Genomic DNA, 15,102 nt, shown 5'->3' on the forward strand with positions numbered 1-15,102 from the left:
TGTTCCTTTTTCTCCAACCACATCCCTTATGCTGGGGTGAGGATAGGGAATAGAACAGTTGTGACAATTCTGCGTCATCAGGTGATTTCCCTTATGCTGATGGAATCCTCAGGAGACTGGCTAAGAGGGCTTTATGGCTCTGGTGTGCCTTCAGAGTGACACAAAGAGGCTGTACAGGGACAAAAAATATGGCCCAATTATGAGTTTTAAGTGTGAGTTTCTTTAGGCTTTTTTCAGTTTGTCAGGCCATTAATTTCAATTGAACTTTTGGTATGGAATTATATTTTCTGAACTAATTATGAAGTAGACTGTTATTACAGATTGTCTAATATACATGAATTTGGCAAAGCCTGGGTAGATCAGAAGACTGATCATGGGATTAAGCGCCTTTAATTTATAGATTGCCCATTTGAATCATGCATGTTGTCCCAAACTGTTATTATTTGATGACTACTCAGTATCTGACAGTATGTGAGCTAGAGGTAATCTTGGTCCCATTCCTAGTTGACAGGAAACTGGGTATCAATTAGCACTAACTGGCATCTTCTGCAAAAAGACCAGGGATTAAGTGAGCATGGTGCCTGTATCACTCCTTTAAATTGTCCATTCTGGTTAGGATTGAAGCCAATTGGTAGGACAGCGTGAATAATTTTGCACAGTGGCTGTCCATACTGTACTTGTTTTGTGAACAACTAAAAGGGCAACAGTCTTCAGGGCTACCAATCCCACACCTTTCATGAGCAATTAAAAAAAATGTGGCAGAAAAAACAAAAATAAAACTGGAGAAAAACACTCAGCCATGTGTTTGTTGGAGTCAGCTGACCTGGTAAATTGTGTTGCTGCCAAATGGATTTGTTAAAAAAATTAATTACTGTGAAAGAGATCAAATTTCTGTAATCTTAGCTCCTTTTTTTGATTTTGCTACTTGATTATTTAAGGATACAATATTTTGATGGCTTTGTTGTCCGTGGCTCTTGTTAATAGAACAATATTTAATCCCCCTCTTCAGGAGGGAGAGTTTTTTTGATGGTGTAATGGGTGCATGCTCTCCTCATCACTTGGTAGTGCCTCCTCGTGGCTCATCTGAGGAATTAGCTCACCACTGACTGCACCCCATCCTGCAGTCGCTCAGTCCATTGCCTCAGTCACTCGGCCTGTAGCCCTTCTCTCACTGGTCAGAAGTTGCATAGCCTCTGTTCATGGCTTAGCCCTCCAGCCAAGTCAGTCATCCTCCCCTTCCAGGGTCTGAGGCAGTCTGCATCTCCACTTCTGCACTGACTGAGCCACTCCTGCAGTGACTTGTAGGGGAACCCAGGCCCACCTTCTACACTGGGTTCCAGTCCAGGGATCCTCGAGCCAGCGGTTCAGGTCTATCCTTCTCAGACCTTTCTGCTCCCACCCTGGAATGCTTCCTATTTTACCTTTCTCAGGCTTCTACTTACCCCCTTGAATCTGGGAATGTGACTGCAAGCTCACCTCACTACAGCCCCTCCGTCTACTGCCAACTTCCTCTCTTTATAAACCCTTCCCAGCTCTTCCCACAGCTGGACTTCATCAGCAGTTAGGCCTTAGCTCTCCCTGGCTTTCCTGAAAGTACAGCCTGTTGGTTAATTGCCCCAATTTACCCCTGCATGCCTTGTCTGGGGTGGACACCCCATAACAGATGGTTATGGCTGTAGGGAACAGAGTTCAGTGAAGTAAATTTGGGGAGATCAGAGCCCCTAGCGTGACAGCTTATTGTAGCAAAATACACTATCAGAACAAGGTATGTGCCAAAAGTGAAAAGTTTTTGAAAGTCTAAAAATTGTTATGAAATAATCTTAGCCATAAGTTAGTGATGAGAGGATACCTTCAGTAAAGGATATTTTCAGTTTAGAAATGGAAAATGAGTTGGAGCCCACAGCCCCTTAAGCTTATGGAAAGTTATGTCCCTTAAATCATGAAAGTTTCTTCAGGATCTCTTAATAAAGAGTTCACTGTTAAAGCTAAACTTTGAAATGCACTGTGGGATGATTCCAGTAGTTGAATCAAAATGATCCCTAACAAGAAATTTTGTTTTTTGTTGTCTTAACATTACCTTTATAATGCTATACTCTCTATTCTTCTGTTTGCTACTCAGTCTTATTGCTCATTTTGCTTTGTCTGTTGTTCATTGTCATTATTCCAAAAACATCAAAAAAGCATTCAAATGAGTTTTTTTGCATGAAACAGGTGTATATTTGTATGGCTAGTCAGATCACTGTGGGCAGTATGGTTGGAAGTAGGACAGGGAAGAAAGAAGGGAGACACATGGTATGCTCCTGTATGTAGGTCAGCCAGCATCAAGCAGGTCCTTTCCATGTCAACCTGCTTTACAGTACATTTTTAATTTTGGTTATTTTGAGGTTGTTAAATTGCTTTTTGAAGTCTCCATACTTTAAAAACACAAAACAATAAACAGAGATTTGTTTTACAGTCATCAGTTGTAAAATGGCAAAATTAATGACTAGATGATAGAATAATTGCAAGTAAGGTGTATTTATTATGTGACAGTGCCTGTGTTATAAATGCTTTTACCGATTACTGCTGTGCCTGGGATGGACCACACTGAGAATGGCAAGAAACAGGGCAGACAAGCCCCCCAAATTGGTGGTGTATTGTATAATTAGATTCACCAAATCAGTAACAAAGAACTTCTGTAGAACCACACAAGTTAACAAGAAGCCAAACACAGTCTCCTATAGGCATTCCAGCCCTTGATTTCCATCCAGAAAACTTGGTCTAATATAGTGGGGGTTATTGAAACCTATTTCACCATATGTGAGGTCCTACTAATCCCGAAGGATTGGATGGTTACCCCCCAGGTCAGTATGTATCTCAGATATTACCCAAATATCATGCTGTCAGCCAATCCTTAGTAAACTAACTAAAGATTTAATAATAAAAGAAAAGAAGAAAGTTATTGAATGGTTAAAGAATCATATACATACAGGTGATTTTCAGTGTTTATAGATCAGGATCATAGCAATGGTGGAATAGTCTGCCACATTGTAAAAAGTCTCTCTGGAATTACCCAAGGAACTGGGGGTCATCAGTCCTTGTTCAAAGCTTCCTTGCTAGAAATCCAGTTCAGAAAAATGAAGCAGGAAATGAAGACAAATTAGTGATGTCACAGCTTCCACTTATATACTTTCAGTCTAGGTGTGTGGAAAGTTACTGTCCCAAGATGGAGTTTTAGATCACATGTCCTCATCATATGTCCTTGCATGGTTTGCTGAATCGCAGGGGTGGCCAATGATCCCCAGCTGTCTAAGGCATCCACAGGAAAGGCTTACTGGGTGGGATGAGTTTCTTCAATAGATTGTTGTGAGAGTGGAGTGTCCTTAATGGGCCATCAACACATAGCTGTCTAGCCCTGATGTAAATCTATCAGGAGGGTGTCACCCAGGCATATAATGCATGTTTGAGATACAGATAAATAGCCAATATTCATAACTTCAGATACAAAGATGATACATGCATATAAACAGGATTATCATACTCAACAGATTGTAACTTTTCCATCGATACTTTACATAATATACTTTGTACAAGATTTATTGCAATTATATAATAATGGTATCTATAGTATTAAAAATGGTCATCTTCAATCATCAGCATGCAATCAATAGCAGCATCAATCAATCAATAGCAGCATCACAACTATTATTACCTATTTTAACCTGTGCTCTCTTATGAAGTATAAGATGGATAACTAGTTGTAAGAAATTTTGTTCAACCTATATCATTGGGATGTGTGCAGCCTTTAGTATGACAAAAATGTGAATCTGATACTTCACTAGTTTTTGCCACAATTGAAGTTGACTGTCTCTATTTATGAACATGATATATAATAGGACCAATGCTATTCTTATGTTTCATCTGCTTTTAATTATATGCACTATGACCAACATATGACTTTGAAGTCCAACATCTACTTTTAGGTTCTAAGTTCTTACAAATACTTTGTACATTCATATTGAAGCATGTGACTATGGTATTGTGGAAAAATATAGCCTAATTGGTGCAATAGAAGTAAAAACAAATGTATTAAAATATCCTGTCCAAAAAGAATTTTGCCATTGACTTCAAGGGGTCTAGGATTTTACCCTCAGTGCAGAACATTATTTAGCCAATATTAGAATTTTAGGATGTGATTCAGTTTAAAGGCTTTGATAACATCAAAGCCTTTATGTTGGATTGTAGAACAGGTAGTCAGAAGTGGAACGTGTAATATCTAAAAACTTAAGTTGTTAGGCAAAACAAATTCATAGAAGGTTTGTTTGTTTTTTCACGCTTTCTTAGATATGTACTTTGTTAGTCTAAGATAATGTTTCTTATTTTGGTTCTTATCCCAGAGAATCCATCTTTAACAACATGTACTTTACTTGGATGAACTAGGTAATCTGTCTTTTCTGATTCTGATTTTTAAGAAACAGGAAAAAAGTTTTAAAGACATTTGATGCAGGAGAAAGAGTAGCTGAATAAATTGTAATAATCTCCGCTGCATCACTGCCTTATTAAACAGGGCAGCTCTTTGTACATTCACAACAATGTACTGGATAGATAGAAAAAGGCCAGTTGTGTTCTGTGTTAAAGGTTTATAATATCTTAATTGTATTTGCAGAGAAACTATGCCATATATATCTTTTTGTATTCATGGTTAAGATTTAATGAAGCAAATTAATGAGATTTGTTTCATTATTTAATTTGTCATAAAATTACTGCATGCGCTTTGCTACTCTTGAATAAATATCTGGACATAAATTAGCATGATTGGCCTTAGTAGTCTTCTGTGTTGTTATATTTAAAACTGGTACACATTAAGCTTTTTCTGATATCAAGTCTACCTATTCAGGCAGATTTAATCTTGTCTCGCTATTGTCTGAGTCATGTGACTCTATGTACTGACTCTGCTTGAATATATGTATATTCACTGTACTTGATATGTATTCCAGTATAGTATATGTATACTTAGGTGTGTATATATGTAATATATATGTATGTATAAATACTGCAGCACCCGTATTCCATAGTGAAAGACCTATACCTCCAGAAGTACTTATATTTTAATCATTTCTCTGTTGATGATATTAATAATGAAAGTTGACTTTGTCTGACTGGTAAGTAGAGTAAGTGCAGTTTACAGGATCTGTCATGGCCATTTGTGGAGGTTGAGGTGATCCTCAAAGTAGAGACCATTATTGCTTTCAAAACTAAGGTTGTTTATCTTAGTATAGATCAAATAAATAGAAAAATAAAATTGACCTTAACTATAAGATTTGTGTGGCCATACTTAAACTGATTGTGATGTTTACAGCACCTTCCTATTCTTTTCTAAAAGGGATATTATAGTTCTGTTTTCTCTGTGATTTGTAATTGGACACTTTTGTTTCTGAGTTGACAAAGTCAAGGTCTAACTAGATGTATTTTCATTTATTTCTCACTTGAAGAGACAAAAACATCCAGTGGAACTCACATGTTGGATCAGGGGAAACAGCCCTGCTCTGAGCTGAAGCTTCATGTACATATACTAAAGAAAAGAAACATAAGAAGGGCCTTGTTTGTGTTCCAGGAAACTCAGGCAAGAAAACTACTGCTAATCTGTGAAGGCAATTCAGCAGTAGTAGTTTATCTGAACCAGAAAAAAAGGAAGCAACAGCCCCAAGCTTCTTTGCCAGTGCAGCTAACTGTTAGCTAGAGGAAAACTTCTTTGCTCTGGAAACTTTGCAAAAAATTGTAATGCTTTGTAGAGGTGCGCTGAACCAAAAATTATAGTCTTTGAGAAGTGAGCTATGGAGGAAGCCATGAGGGAAGGAAAGATCTTTCCATGTCTCTGGTAAAGTTCTACTTCTTTAGGTTTTGCACATTGTACTCAAGCCAACCAGGTGCCAACCAGGTGCCACCTTGATTCCATGATCCAGTGTCTTCTGTATACTTTTTCTCCCTTTCCATTTTTTCACCAGGTGGTAAAAAAGATATGAGCCAAAAATCTGCAAAGAAGTCGCCTGGTTTGCAGAACTGGTGCAAATGTCTCTACAAAGAAGCTTCTTTCTGATGGGCAGTCTTCTTTTTCTGGGGCTGACCTTTCAGTTGGATCTCAAGATTCTGGAGCTGATATGTTGACACATGAAAGACTCCCTTCATTTCAATGTGATCTTGAAACATAGGTGTTAAGATCTTTTTACAGTCAAAAAGTTCTTGTGCCACTTTTCCTTATTATAATGGAATATTATAATATTATATATTATATAATTATTATATATTACCAGACTCTATTGGTGTAAAGAGGGGTTTATTAATATTACCAAATGGCCACAGCAAAATTATAGATCTCTTTTTCCATCTTAAGTTTGATTAATGTCTCCTCAACAACTATTTTCCCAAATGAAGCTTCAGCTTTGGGTTTGCGTAAGGAAACTCTTACTTATTATTTTTACATTGCCCCAAAACATACTAAATATAAGAAAAAGACAAATCACTATCCCAAATAATTTAGTCTTATAAACCAATGTCCCCTTTCCAACTAATTCTTCTGAGCCTTAGTTAATGTTAAGCCCCATATCATGCAGATTACTTTACATGGAGGCTGAATGGAGTGCTACAGACTGTTGCTAATCTCTCTTCCATTTTATGTAGGATGTAAGATATTGCTTTTTAAGTTCTTAATGGCATAAAGCATAGTTTCTAGTGGCTATTCTAGATGATGTCTGCTTGCCACAAATAGCTTACCAATTTCTTTGCTTAGTAAGGACAGGTTGGCCTCTACATTGTTCCTTCGTTTAAAGTACACAACTCTTTTCCATTAGAATCAAGAGATTTTCTTGCCTTCTTTGTATTCTTCTTCTTTCAATGAGACTAAGGCCTGGTCTATACTGGCATTGGAGGTGGACGTAACACTGCTTATGTCAACCTCCTAAAGTATGCGTCTCTACTGGCTCATAAGTTCCATCGATCTAAATCGCAGTAATAGTCAACCAAATAAAACCACCTCTTCAAGTGGTGTAGTGCTGAAGTTGAATTCCATGGTTTGCATTTGTGTCAGTGTTGACAGAGTGCAACGTAAACCAATGCTATTGGCCTCTGGGAGGTATCCCATAATGCTCTGTTGTGACTGCTCTGGACATTTGTGCTCAGCTGTAACATGGCCAGGTAAACAGGAAATAGTTCCTCCCCTGAAGCCCTGGGAAATTTTGAATTACCATTTCCGGTTTGGTCAGCATGGAGAGAGCTTTGTAGCTGAACCGCTCATGGTGACTGCATGGCCCAAACGCGCTCCAGCATGGAGTCGACCAGAGGTCTTGGATCTCATCAGTCTGTGGAGTGAAGAATCTGTTTTGGCTCAGCTCCAAGCCAGCAAAAGAAATTTAGATATCTACGAGAAGATATCTCGCGGCACGTTGAAGAAGGGGCACAACAGGGATGCGCAGCAGTGCCGCATTAAGAGCAAAGAGCTGAGGCTGACTTATCAGAAAACTAGGGAAGCTAAAAGCCATTCTGGCTCCTCGCCCAAAACATGGTGCTTTTATGAGGAGCTGCATGCGATTCTCGGTGCTGACCCCACCACTGTGCCACCACGCAGCGTGATACCTTCGCAGAATCCCAATCCAAAACGAATGAGGAGGACTCTGTGGATGAGGAGGATGAGGATGAGGACAGCAGGATGCAGGAGAGTGGGGTATCCATTCTCCCTGAGAGCCAGGACCTGTTCGTTACCCCAGAGCAGCCCTGCCTCACACAGGACAGCAGGATTGATCGAGATGCCGGGAAAAGCACATTTGGTGCGTGTGTGTGGCAAATCTAATTTTTGCAGTGATGTCCCCAGTCCAGCTTCTTAAAAGGAGTTTGTGTTTTTGAGGGGATGGGCTTCCTGGATATTGCCAAATTTCAGTGGAGGGTTACTCCCGGAACAGACTGTTTATATGCAGAGGTGTGCTCTGAGAATCCTTTGTGGATATCTCAAGGAAACTTTATGTAGGTAATCTGTAATCCCTTGCAGAAGGTTTCTAGGGAGGGCAGCCTTATTTCTTCTGCCACTGTAGGAGACTTTACCCTGCCCACGCTGCTATTAAATGAGCAGGCATCATCGCAGAACACAGCATAGCAGCATAAGGGCCAGACCTGTACCCCGATGCTTGCAGCAAATCTTCCCTTTCTGCTTGTATTACCCTCAGAAGACTGATATTACACATGGTCGCCTAGGGAAAATGGTGCAAGTTTAAAATACCTGACGAATACAGTCACTCCATGTTATTCCTGTGCCATGGCCAGTGTCCTTGGGCTCCTCCCCAAGACAGTTCCTAGTACTGGTATTGTTGCTATGGGTGTTATGGGTCGGGACACTGGTTGCCCTATGTTTTCTGCTGCTACACTTCACCTGCAGCATCTTCTAATTTGTTTTGCCCACCTTCTCCTAAACCAGTCTTTATGATGTTAGTGGAGCCCGGTGATCCCTCTCCTTGCTCAAGTATGGATTGTGGATTTTAGTGCTAATTAAACCTCTCCATAATGGGTGTAAGGACCCCTTGCTTACCATGTCTGGAACGCCATTCCAACCCATCTGCTACTTACAGATTGGAATGCAGGTCTGGCTTAGCCTTTTGAACATGAAGGGGAATTCTTTTTACATTGTACTTTTTACATTACTACTTTGGGTCAGCTAAAAATGGCAACTTTTTGGTTTGCTTTTCTTACAGTTGACACTTCGGCCTTCAGCCCACCTTGCAGAACTCCTGCTGAAAGACTTTCCCAGATTAGGAAGAGGGGAAAAAAAACCCGTGGGATGACATGTTTAGCGAACTAATGGACGCCTCAGCGGCTGCTGACACAGAGCTCAGAGCCTTGAGGATGTCCTTGTCTGAAAAACTAGACATGGACTTGGAACACAGAAGATCAGCATAGGAGCAGGAGTGTGATATGCAATGGGAGATGTTGCATATTATGAAGGATCAGTCCTACATGCTGAGGCGTCTGATAGAGCTCCAGGAAGAGCAGTGGCAGGATGAACTCCCTCTGCAGCTCCTCCAAAATGCTCCACCTCCTACCACTTTGTTTTCAGCCCCCACCTCCAAGTGCTCTAGGAGGAGGCAGAGCAGGGTTCAATATGTGCTGCACTCCACACTGGTGGAGGTGAGCAGAAAGACGTGACAGTCCCTTTAAGAGCTGCACGCAGCCACAGTTGCTTGTACAGTGACACTTTATAATGTTAACTTATCCTCCTTTCCCCCCATTGAAACGGGTCATAAATAAAACATTGCAGCTTTAAAAAACATCTGTCTTTAATCATTCATAGCTTGGGTGGGGAAAGACGGGGAGGGGGCCACTGGTGCCCTGATGGAGGATGGCAAAGAGAAAGGCACAGCAGAGACATACATTACCTCAGTTCATTGCAAAACAGGTTTTTCAATGCTTCCCATATGTGAAGTGCTCCATGGTTGGCTCTGAGCATAGCACTGGAATCTGGCTGCTCAAAATTTGCGACCAGCTTATCAGCCTCCACGACCCAACCCTGGAGGAATTTTTCACCCTTTGTTTCACACAAATTATGGAGCACACAGCATGCAGATATAACTGATGGAATGTTCTTTTCACTAATGTCAGGCCTAGTGAGTAGACATCTCCATCTGGCCTTTAAACACCTAAATGCACATTTCACCACCATTCTGCAGTTGCTGAGCCTGTTACTGAAACGCTCCTTCTCACTGTCCAAGTGCCCGGTGTAGGACTTCATTAGCCAATGGAGCAAGGGGTAGGCAGGATCCCCCACAATCACTATTGGCATTTCAACATCCCCAATATTTATTTTTTGGTCAGGGAAGAAAGTGCCCGCCTGCATCTTATTGAACAGACCAGCGTTCCTAAAGATGTGCACATCATGCACCTTTCCTGACCACCCCACACTGATGTCAGTGAAACATCCCTTGTGATCCACAAGGGCCTACAACAGCATTGAGAAGTATCTCTTTTGGTTTATGTATTCTGTGGCAAGGTGCTCTGGTGCTAAGATAGAAATATGCATGCCATCTGTTGCCCCACACAGTTTGGGAACGCCATTGCGGCAAACCTGTCCACTATGTCCTGCACATTTCCCAAAGTCACTACCCTTCGTAGCAGAAGTCTATTATGGCCTTGAACACTTGCATCACAGCAGCTCCAATAGTGAATTTACCGACTCTGAATTAATTCCCAACCGACCGGTAGCAGTCTGGGGTTACCAGCTTCCACAGAGTGATGGCCACTCACTTCTCCACTGTCAGATCTGGTCTCAAGCGAGTATTCACGTGCTTCATGGCTGGGGACAGCACCGCGCAAAGTTCAGAGAAAGTTCATCATCCCACATCTTCATAGCAATGTGATCACAGCAGTCTGTGCTTGTTTCCCAGGACCAGAACCAGATGGATGAACGGATTGAAGCAAACTGGAATTGTTTCGCTCTATGACTTAGTAACATCGCTATTTTCCATGCTGTGGCTCCTATCTTGCCTTTGAAAATACTGCAGGATAAGCCATGAGGTAGTTGTGATGCTCACAACAATAGTGCAGAGCTGAGTAGGCTCCATGCCACTCTGGCAACGGCGTGCGCACAGCATAAAAAAAGGTGCAAAAAAGCATTTGCAGTTTGTTTGGGACAAGAAGGGAGGGGGAGGAAACATGTTGCATCATGGGAGGATGACAAGCTTCCCAAAAGTCTCTGCAGCTAGTTGCACTGTGGGATAGCAACTGCTTTGAATGTTGACCCAAGCATGGCGAGTGGAGACGCAAGAGTCCGATGCAAGGAGCATGGTGTGATCACGCTCCTGCGACTTCTACAGTTCGGCAGGTGAAAGTTGATTTAAAGTAAATCGACTTCACTCTGCAGTGTAGGCATACCCTAAGAGGCAAATCTATCCATTAGATGACCAAAGAACCATAAATACAAATATTCATTTATAAACGTTACAAAGAATTTTGGGGTTTATGAGTTTTTTACATCTGTTTGAAAGGATCAAAGATTATCATGAAAGGTCCATGAGAAAGTGCTCTCCAAAAGAATCAGAAAATGTATAGTAGTGATAATCATAATCCTCAAACTCTATTGCTCCAAAGCACAATGGGACTAAATTTTGCAGCAAGAACCATTTTGTTTTATTTTCATAAAATATCCTTCCTTCCAACCCAACTGCACACACAATTGTTTGAAAATAGCTGAAAATTTTCATTGACAAAACACACTAAAGCTTATTTTCATAAATGATTATTTTTGACAGTGGGTTTTTTTTGCTATGTTCTCCAGGTGGCTTGACTCCATGATTCTCAGGAGTCACAATGTTTTCCAGGCAGCCCATTCCAGAACCTCCTTCTTGCCTTCTATGTGTACCAGGGGAGGAGGGAGCCCCTAGCCAGCTTCAGCAGCTCATTTTCTTGACTTTCCCAACTTCTGCTACTTTGCTTCTTCAGGCAGCCTAGCTGGCTAGCCAGTCCTTCTGGGTTCCCTCCGCTTCCTGGCTGAAAATTGGACTCCAGATGTGGCTCCCTGCTGCCTATCTTAATTAAACAGTGTATGGAGAATGCGCACATTAACACCCCCAGTGAGGAATCTGGAGAAAAAGAGGGAAGTACAGGCAGAGAGACTGAAAACAAAATATTAGGCTTCTGGCTACAGCAACATGGTGAAGTCCACAGAGAAATTGCTGAATTCAGTGTTATTGTGAAAGAAATGCCAAATTCCATGGTCATGAAGTACATGGAGCCCTGACTGAAATGATTGAGACAGATCATGCTCCTCAGAGCTATAGTTTAGGCTCTCTGCAAACTCAAGAAGACAACCCTGCGTCAATTCATGCTTGATTCATGTTTTCAAGATTATCTCCACAACCATAAGGGCTACAGACTACATTTCTTTTAATTGAAAGTTGAGATTCTGAAGCATAATTCTGTGGCAAGGTGTGACTTCTGTGGTTGTGGAATATGTGAGGGACCTACTCATTTTGCACAATATTTTCTTTATCCAAAAATGACTATGGGCCACTTCACTATAAGCAATGCTTGCTTTTATTCCAAAAGGGGTATAGTTTACCTAGAAGAGACCTGGAAGACTGACATAAATTCCTTCAAGGTGGGTGAGGTAATATCTTTTACTGGACCAACTTCTGTTGGTGAGAGACCCAGGCTTTCAAGCTTACACAGAGCACTTCTTCATGTCTGGGAAACTTACTCAGAGTGTCACAGCTACAAGATGGAACAGATTGTTCATCCACACACACATTTACTGGCCACCAGTGTTTCTATGAACTCAGCTTTTGACAAACTAGATTCTGTTCTTGAGAAATGCTTCAACTCTGTTGAATGGAAGGAATGTGTCATAGATCCCATTTATTTAGAGATTAACTGTGTCCATTTGGAGAACAGATAGTTTATAAAATTGTAAATTGTATTTCTTCACTGCAGCAGTAAGTTGTAACTGTTATAATGTTCTTTGCATAATTAATTTGTCTTCTATGCTGTCCTTTTAACTGAAATACACCAGTTTACGTAAAGTCACTCTTAAAATACTGCACTTTGCTATTTTTGTCTAAATGTTGTTCAGTTTAAGCTAGAGTGCGACTCCTTTCTTTCTCTGACCAATTTCAATTCAAGCAGATATGTCTCACCTACCAGCCTTAAATATATGTTTGGGAAGCTAAAAAAAGCCTTAAGAAAACCTGGAAATTCTTTAGTTTCATTGGGTGCTCTTGCCTACTTACAGTTGACGTACATGTAAACCCTCCTAGTTAAAAACTGCCCTTGTCCATTGGAAAAATAACCATTGGAATTCCCACCTTTAAGTTAATTTTTTTACTAGGTGACATGTCTTTGGGATACTTACATGTGCAACTAGCTATTCATGGTGGCTGCTGCAAGACTCAAAGGTGAAGAAATAGAAAGGTCAATGTCTGAATGTTTTTATAGAATACTCTCTGTTGTTGTTCATTGAGGCCAGTATATATTATCTTTAACCTTTCTTAGATTTTTCAATCACTAAATGACCTTCATGTATCCTTTTAACAGTGTTCAGTAACACTTTAGGGATCTCCATAATGGTATCTAAGCCAAATTCCAACTGCAATTTAAACCCCCCTGCTAAATTGGTGATAGCAGCTGGGAATATGCTGTCCTGGTCACCCAGTACTGATAGTCTTAATCATTTTCTTCAGGTTCTCATCCTGAGCTGTAGTTCTGACAATCACAGTCCACATTTCATAGAAGTCCTGAGAGGTATTTTAATCAAATTAACATACATGTACAATGTCTAGCTCTAGAATTTGCTCTACTGCACTTTTTTCAAATGCTCTATAGAGTCTGTCTGCAACTTCCAGATCTTCTTCATGTTTGTATTCAATTTGCAAATCAGACATTTCTAACTGAAAAAATAATCTATTTCTCAGTGGGGTAGTTGCCAGGCCCGATGTCACAATAGCAGTCAATGACTTGTGGTCAGCTTTAGCTAACATTAGCCTTCCGTAAATAAAGACATGAAACTTATTACAGCCATGCACTAAAACCAAAAGCCTCCTTCTTGGAGCATATTGACACCCAGTTTTTGTTAGTGCTCATGACACGTAAGCCACTGGTCTTCTGTTTTGACCACGTTGCTATAAGATGACTGCACCAATATTTGCAGGTGACTGTGGACAACTTAGGTTAACACTTACTGTCATACAACCTCAGGACTGAGGCTTTATCAATTAACTCCTTCAGTTTCTCAAACTCTTTTTAAAGATTTGTGTCCATTGGACATCTTTGCACACCAGTGGTCTCAGGTTGCTGGTTTGAGCCACTCGACTAGGCACAAATTTCTCTACATAGTGCACCATTCCAAGAAAACTTTGTACCCTCTCCTTGTGCGTTGAGTCCGTCATGCTGCTGGTGGACTCAACCTTCCTGTGATTTACCTGTTCATCTTTCTGTTTTCACTTCTCTCTAGTTATGTTATTTCTACTGCTCAGAATTTGTTTGTTTGTTTAGCTTTAGTGCAGATCTCTTGCTCTTTCCAGAACTGCCTGGAGTGTTGGCTCATACTCTTCTATTCTTTTTTCCCAGATCAAAACATCATCAATGTAAATTGCAGAACCTTCTGTATAATAAAAAACGTGTTGTATTTTCCAGTGAAACACCTTGGGTGCCAAATACAACCCAAACAGAGTCTGTGGAAACAGTGTCTCCCAAACAGGGTGTTTTAATGTGCACAAATGTGCGCATTGTTTTTCTTAAGGCACCTGCCAGAGCCTTTCTGATGGAACCAGCACAGAAAAATATTTGGCATCAGCCATATACACAAAAATGTCTCCCCCTGTAGGCAGTGGAAAGTTTTCCTCTTTTGCATATTTACTTAATTATTTTGGGACGAGATCTAAGTGAAAGGTGCCGTTTTTTTTCTTCCAATGACCAAGTATAGCCACTCTCTTGGTTCTTCTACTCACTCTGATTCCCAGAGCAATGAGCCTATCCATCACCTCTTTTTAGCTTCTTCCTTAAGATGAGAGGAACTTTTCTATGGGCATGTGTTGTGTGGCAGTTGGGCTCTTTCAATTGTATTCTTTACTCTATATATTGAGAGTTTCTCTATTCTCTGGAAGATGTCCTCAGACTGTTTCTCAATTGTTTTGTTCTCCCACCCCTTCAGTAAGTGCATCCTTTGGATGTGATCAAGGACTGGACATACTTTTAATCCAAAAATGGGGGCTTTTTTCCCTGGCATTTTTACAAATTGTATCTCTTGCACTTTATTTGCCCATACATCTAGTTCACATATTCCTTTAGTGGGAATAAACTCACCATTCTTTTATCTTTCACTACCTGTGGCTTTTCTTTTAGCATTAATAACACTATTTCTGGAAACACATTGGCTTATGCACCAGTGTGCAACTTAAAATTAATATGTGTCCCATTTTCTTTCAGGTTGGCAGTCCATTTACCTTCTGCTGTAGCAGTGTTCATTGCTCCTATGAAACACTGATCTGAGCTAGCAGTGCTGTTGTTGTCCTCTTTGTCCATGCTTTGCACATGCTGCTGGTGCTTACATCACTTTGCAAGAGTTTGCAATCCATTCCATTTCTTGTATTTTTT

The 15,102-nt window shown here is 40.5% G+C and overlaps 1 protein-coding gene across 4 annotated transcripts in view; it reads left to right on the top strand.

The window, feature by feature from the left end:
• SSBP2 (single stranded DNA binding protein 2) overlaps nt 1–15,102 on the top strand; it is a 272,413-nt gene that overhangs the window by 67,857 nt on the left and 189,454 nt on the right. The gene's annotated exons all lie outside the window — the stretch shown is intronic.

Source organism: Emydura macquarii, unplaced genomic scaffold (genome assembly GCF_026122565.2).
Source record: "Emydura macquarii macquarii isolate MOO-44397 ecotype Brisbane River unplaced genomic scaffold, CSIRO-AGI_Emac_v2 contig_2897, whole genome shotgun sequence".
In the NCBI taxonomy this organism is placed as follows: Eukaryota; Metazoa; Chordata; order Testudines; family Chelidae; genus Emydura; species Emydura macquarii.